Source organism: Ursus maritimus (genome assembly GCF_017311325.1).
Source record: "Ursus maritimus isolate PB19 chromosome X unlocalized genomic scaffold, ASM1731132v1 scaffold_X1, whole genome shotgun sequence".
Classification (NCBI taxonomy): domain Eukaryota; kingdom Metazoa; phylum Chordata; class Mammalia; order Carnivora; family Ursidae; genus Ursus; species Ursus maritimus.
The window spans coordinates 61,353,271-61,360,767 of NW_024423319.1; positions in this window are offsets into that span (position 1 = coordinate 61,353,271).

Genomic DNA, 7,497 nt, shown 5'->3' on the forward strand with positions numbered 1-7,497 from the left:
GGTGTCCATTGACTGATGAATGGATGAAGAAGATATAGTATTTATATACACTGGAATATTCCTCAGCCACAAAAAGAATGAAATTGGGGCACCTGTATGGCTTAATTGGTTAAGCATCAGAGGACTCTTGATTTCAGCTCAGGTCATGATCTCAGGATGCTGGGATCAAGAACAGAGTGGGGTCCCTGCTCAGCGGGAGTCTGCTTGTCTCCCTCTCCCTCTGCTTGTGCTCTTTCTCACTCTAAAATAAGTAAATCTTTTTTTAAAAAAATAAAATCTTGTAATTTGCAACAACATGGATGGAGCTGTAGAGTATAATGGTAAGCAAAATACATCAGTCAGAGAAAGACAAATACCATATGATTTCATTCATATTTGGAATTTAAGGAACAAAAGAAACAAAGAACTGGGGAAAAATAGATAGGCAAACCAGGAAACAGACTCTTAACTATAGAGAATCAACTGATGGTTACCAGAAAGGAGGTGGGTGGGATGATGGGTAAATAGTTGATTGGAACTAAGGGAGTGCACTTGCTGAGATGAGGACATTATGTTGTATGGAAGTGTTGAATCACTATGTTGTACACCTGAAACAAATATAACACTATATGTTCACTAACTCAAATTTAAATAGTAACGTAAAAAAAATGTTGCCACCTTCTTCATTTCCCTCTGTTGGAAAATGATTTACCTATTTTGTTTTGTGCCAGATTTAGAGTTGTTTAATGGGGACCTATTTTGAATAGTTACTGCAAGGTTCTTGGGGTCATAGGACTCAGGAAAGTCAATGAAGTAAAACTTATCTTTGGTGCTAATTGTCTGGTAAGTCTATTAGCACAACACATATAATCATAGTTTAGATTTTCTTCTACTTGATATGAAAATCATTGTTTGAAGCAATTCAGTTGAATTTAATAAATATATATTGAATACATACTATTCCTGTTTTATTTACTTAGATTTTGATAGGATGAGGCATATTTTTATAGTGCTTAGTAAGAAAATGACAACCAACAAGAGGCACGAAGATTATAAGAAACCAAGAGAAGTAAAAGCACCTCTTTCAGGTTAAATGGTAGGCCAATTTTTTTTGCACTGAAAATACTAATGTATCATCTCATCCTGAAACTAATTATCAATGAATGGCATTGGGAAACATCAAAGAGAACAACATGCCCTCTCTCTACAATTAAAGTAATCTACTCAAATTGACCCAAACCATTTATTTCCTTTAATTAAAAAAATTATAATGCCTCATCACTTTAATCTTCTAGCTATATAATGAAGTTAGAATTACTTCCACTAATACAACTGACATCACTAAACCAACTCCAGGGCAGTGAATTGAAAATGCAGTTAACAATCACACAAAATAATTTCCCAGATGTTCCAAGGGTCAGCACCCACTTGATACCAAAGGACATTATGGCATTTTGCATGCATTTTAATCTGAATTAAAAAAACAATTTTGAATTGAAAAGAAACTGCATTTGGCATCAAGACCTGCCACATCACAAAGTACAGGTCCATAGATCCAAGTCCCAATACTAGTCCTGTTTATAGTCACAAATGAAACCTGATTCCTCAGCAAGGTAAAATGTGACAGTCATTTGAAATGATAACTCTTGTTCTAATATCCAGGGTATACACAGCATGAACCTCTGATTTAGCTTATCCATAAAATGAGATCAGAGTAATGTTTAGATGCCTAGAGATGTGGATAGATATTATCTATTTTATGTTTTTAACAGAAGTTAAAATTATTTTTAAAATTATATATACTCTTTTCAAAAATGACCAGTTATAGACAAACTTGATGGTGGGTTCTCTGCCATTATTATTTTCCTGCTACCTATTGAGTTGTCTTTCTTCTTCCCATTACCTTCTTGTCTTGGTAGTGGGTTCTTGTAACACTTTTTACCTTGGGGAATAATTCTTTCTAAGCAAAAAATTTTTGAAATGAAATGTTATTTTTTTATCAAACTGTCTCATAAAATAATTTAAAAACTATAGATGTTGGGATAAAGCAGTTGGAATACAGGTGCCAATGCTGTTTGAAATTTGTAATTGGTTTTTATGGATGTATTTGAAAAGTTTGATGAGTTACTTTTGTCCAGGCTGCTTCAAATCCTGAATGTATACATGCTGCCCAATCCTTAAATGCCCAGGTGATTAGGCTGCATGGCCTTTGCTTTGTCTTATCACCTTTCACTCCACATTCCTATATATCAATTTCCACAATCTGCCACCCATCTGATAGTTGGTGAATCCTATTGTTAGTTTCTAATATCTCTTTTCAGTGTTTCTTTATGCAAATATAATTTATATATATATACCCTTTATTACACAAAACTGTGTATGCAATATACATTATTCCACACTTTTTTTACTTAATATATTTTGGAGATCTTTCCATATCAATACACAGAGAACTCACTCCTTTATATTTACACTTGCATAACATGCCATTGTATGGATGTGCCACCGTTAATTAAATTAGTTCCCTAATATAAGCACATGGATATCCAGATTTTTGCATGATAATCCATACTAAATGAACAAACTTTTAAATATATAAAGTTTGTTCTTTATAGGTAGCAGTCTGTTTCTTGGTTTGTTTCTCACCCTCTTTTTTTTTTCCTTTGCTCATTTTTATTGTTTGTTTCTTAAATTTTGCATATGAGTGAAATCATATGGTATTTGTCTTTCTCTGACTGACATATTTCACTTACCATTAAACTCTCTAGTTCCATCCATGTTGTTCCAAATAACAAGATTTCATTCTTTTTTATGGCTGAATAATATTCCAATGTTTATATATACCACTTCTTTATCCATTTATCTATCAATGGACACTTGGGTTGTTTTCATGATTTGGCTATTTTAATTAATGCTTCAATAAACATAGGGGTGCACGTTTCACTTCAAGTTAGTGGGTTTTTAAAAAAATTATTATTTTGGGATAAATACCCATTAATGCAATTACTAGATTGTAGGATAGCTTTATTTTTAACTTTTTGAGGAACCTCCATACTCTTCTCCAGAGTGCCTGCACCAGTTTGCATACCTACCAACAGTGCACAAGTATTCTTTTTTCTCTGCTTCCTGCCAACACCTGTTCTTTCTTGAATTTTTTATTTTAGCCATTGTGACAGGTGGGAAGTGATATCTCAATGTCGTTTTGATTCGCATTTCCCTGGTGATGAGTGATGTTAAGGATCTTTTCATGTGTCTATTAGCCATCTGGATTTCTTCTTTGGAAGAATGTCTGTTCATTTCTCTTACCCATCTCTTAAAGTAAATTTTAACTTTCATTTATTTTACTGTGTTCACAGTTGAGTGCATTTTTATACATTTAAAAACCATTTGATTACTTCTTCTGTATTCTTACATGTCCCTTCCCCATTTTTATTAGCTTGTTGTGCCTCACTACTTGTAGTAGAATTAAAAATTATACCCACACAGCCTTTTAAGAAGGAGGGCCTGATGACTTGTGATCTGAAATAGCCTGTCAATAGTACTCACCGAGACTATGCTGCTTCTTTTGAAACTAATTTGCCCAACAGACAACTTGTGATTTTTCTCCACTGTCGGCTTATTCTGTAGCCTACTCAGAGTGATGAGAAATTAGGAATATTCTTGTCTTCTCTATCTAGTGGTTCTCACTTTTCTTCTCCTTCGATCTTGAAAGAATGGGACACAGCACTATACTAAGTTTGCTTGGGTTTTTAACCCAAGTAGTCTGTGTCTATCTGTAATGGTTCACCTATCTCAAAGGAAAATAATCAAGTTTACTCTAAAATTAGTCCTTCAATAAAATAGTACATCAACAAAAAAAATGCTCAAAGAATGAAGACAAACTAAAGACATTTTTAGAAATAGAAGGGATCAAAATTTCACCATTTAAAAATCCTCTCTGAATAACAAAGCCCTAGATAATATATTCTACCATAAAAATAAATAACAAAAGAAAAAAAACGTGAGTAAAAGACAAAAAACTGTAGTCTATTCTTGTTATTTTCGCACCTCCCACTCACTCGTTAATCCTTCCTATTAACTTATTTTTTATTTTTTTAAAGTTTTTTTTATTATATTCTGTTAGTCACCATACAGTACATCCCCAGTTTCCGATGTAAAGTTGCGTATAACACCCAGTGCACCATGCAATATGTGCCCTCCTTACTACCCATCACCAGTCTATCCCATTCCCCCACCCCCCTCCCCTCTGAAGCCCTCACTTTGTTTCTCAGAGTCCATAGTCTCTCATGCTTCATTCCCCCTTTTGATTACACCCCCTTTCTTTAACCCTTTCTTCCCCTACCGATCTTCCTAGTTCTTATGTTCCATAGATGAGAGAAATCATATGATAATTGTCTTTCTCTGCTTGACTTATTTCACTTGGCATTATCTCCTCCAGTGCTGTCCATGTTGAAGCAAATGTTGAGGATTTGTTCTTTTTGATAGCTGAGTAATATTCCATTGTATATATGCTGCCTCTTAGTTTTTTTGACTGTTTCCTTGGCTTTGCAGAAGCTTTTTATCTTGATGAAGTCCCATAAGTTCATTTTTTCTTTTGTTTCTCTTGCCTTTGGAGATGTGTCATGAAAAAGGTTGCTTTGGCCAATGTTGTAGAGGTTGCAGCCTATGTTCTTCTCTAGGATTTTGATGGATTCCTGTCTCACATTGAGGTCTTTCATCCTTTTGGAGTTTATCTTTGTGTATGGTGTGAAAGAGTGGTCAAGTTTCATTCTTTTGCATGTAGCTGTCCAATTTTCCCAGCACCATTTATTGAAGAGACTGTCTTTTTTCCACCGGATGTTTTTTTCCTGCTTTAATCCGGCATTGTGATGCCCCCAGCTTTGTTTTTCCTTTTCAACAGTTCCTTGGCAATTTGGGGCCTTTTCTGGTTCCACACAAATTTAAGGGCTGTTTGTTCCAGTTCTTTGAAAAATGTCATTGGTATTTTGATCGGGATAGCATTGAAAGTGTAGATTGCTCTGGGTAGCATGGACATTTTAACTATGTTAATTCTTCCGATCCATGAGCATGGAATATCTTTCCATCTTTTTATGTCTTCCTCAATGTCTTTTAAGAGTGATTTATAGTTTCTAGAATAAAGGTCCTTTACGTCTCTGGTTAAGTTAATTCCAAGGTAACGTATGGTTTTTGGTGCTATTGTAAATGGGATGGATTCCCTGATTTCTCTTTCTTCGTTCTCGTTATTCGTGTATAGAAATGCAACTGATTTCTGAGCATTGATTTTGTATCCCACCACATTACTGAATTGCTCTATCAATTCTAATAGTTTGGGCGTGGATTCTTTTGGATTTTCCATATAGAGTATCATGTCATTCGAGAAGAGAGACATTTTCACTTCTTTTTTGCCAATTTGGATACCTTTTATCCCTTTTTGTTGTCTTATTGCTGTTGCAAGGACTTCTAGTACTATGTTGAATAATAGTGGTGAGAGTGGGCATCCTTGTCGTGTTCCTGATCTTAAGGGTAAGGCTTCCAGCTTTTCCCCATTGACAATGATATTTGCTGCAGAGTTTTCCTAGATGGTTTTTATGAGATTGAGGAATGTCCCCTCTATCCCTACATTCTGAAGGGTTTTAATCAGGAAAGGATGCTGTATTTTGTCACATGCTTTTTCTGCATCTATTGAGAGGATCATATGGTTCTTGACTCTTTTCTTGTTGATATGATCTATCACACTGATAGATTTGTGAATGTTGAACCACCCTTGCATCCCAGGGATGAATCCCACTTGGTCATGATGGATAATCCTTTTAATGTACTGTTGGATTCTATTAGCCAGGATCTTGTTGAGGATTTTGGCATCCATATTCATTAGGGAAATTGGTCTGTAATTCTCTTTTTTGATGGGGTCTTTGAATCTGCACTTGTTAAGGAAGAAAAAAGCTCTTGTTAAGGAAAATCTAAGAGACACTTTATTATCTTCGTCTTATTTGCACTTTCAGAAGCATTCAGACCAATAGACCACCCACTAACTGATATAATACTTTTCTTTGAATTCCTTGACACCCATCCTTCTTTTCACCTATTTCTAGTATATATCTAATCTATATATCTATATACACATATTAACACTCATTATCAATGTGTTTTCCATATTTTATTATTCTACTCAGCCATTAAATTTTACAATTCCTCAGGGTCTGATCTTAGAAATTTTTTGTCATTATATTATATATCATCCTTACATGGCTAGGATTGCGAAGATTCTTTCATCTATTCAGGAGAATCTTAATTGTATTGTTACCTGTAAATTCAAGTTGGCTCTTTAAAGCTGGGTTTCATGGGAAAACAATGGGAGGGTTATCAGAAGCTAGTCCACAGATTTTCTACTATAAATGTTTAGTTTTAACAATCCAAGAGGTGACCAAACTGTGGTGAATTGATTTATGACTAACTTACTAATCATATGAATTGATAATATAACATTTCTGTTTGTTAATTTACATTGGGAATAATACTTGCTTTTGATCCTTGAAGCAATCTAGCCATGTTTTAAAGAAAATGAATTAATTATCAAAAATTTTCTTGATGAGTACAGATAAAAGAAATTCCGATCGATTTGGAGGATATTTTTTCCAAACTGTGATAGTGCTTGCTCCACTATAAAAGTGTCTCTTTCTAGTGATTGAAATACTTATCAACCAGATACAGTAAAAATTTTCCATTGTTACAAAATACTGACAAATCTCATCTTTTAACTTTCCTTTTTCTAGACTCCATGAGAAATTCTACCTGTCCCCATGTCTTATTAGCATATTATGACTATCCAATATTATCCTATATCTCACTTTAAATTGAGCTGTAGGGTAGTTTCTTCTTACCACCTTAACTGCACAAGTGTTTAGAAATGAGAATGTTTGATAATATATAGTTATTATCAATATTTCTGTATTGATTAATTTCAGCTTTAAGGAGTGGCATTTCTAAACTTCAACCCCCTACTTTTGGGATATATATAATTTGTAAAATTTTTGCTCTCCAGCTACTGACATTACCTTTTCCACTGTGGTATCACACTTGGTACATATTTAATGCATCAATTCCCATTTTTACAAAAATTCCCATTCCCTTTGAATTTTGTTTTAAGGCAGTTATATCAGATGATGTTTTGAAGAAGTAATTGATTCTTTCAAATATTAATTGAGTGTCACTACATATTAGCCACTGAAGGTATGGCATTAAGGAAACTAATAAGGTCCCTACATTAGGAGGAGAAAGAGAATCAATAAGCACAGAATAAATCAATAAGAACTACTTTAAGTGTTATGAAGAAAAAGGACTGGGTGCAATATGAGAGTAAAAAAAAGGGACCTGATTTAAACAAGAGTTTAGAGATGGCATGAATAACCAATATTGCAAATTAATATACTTTCTTCCTAAAGAAAAAGTATCCATTCTAAACCTCAGTGTTCCTGAGCACAAGCCAATTATTTTGTTGACCACACTTCACTGCCTTGT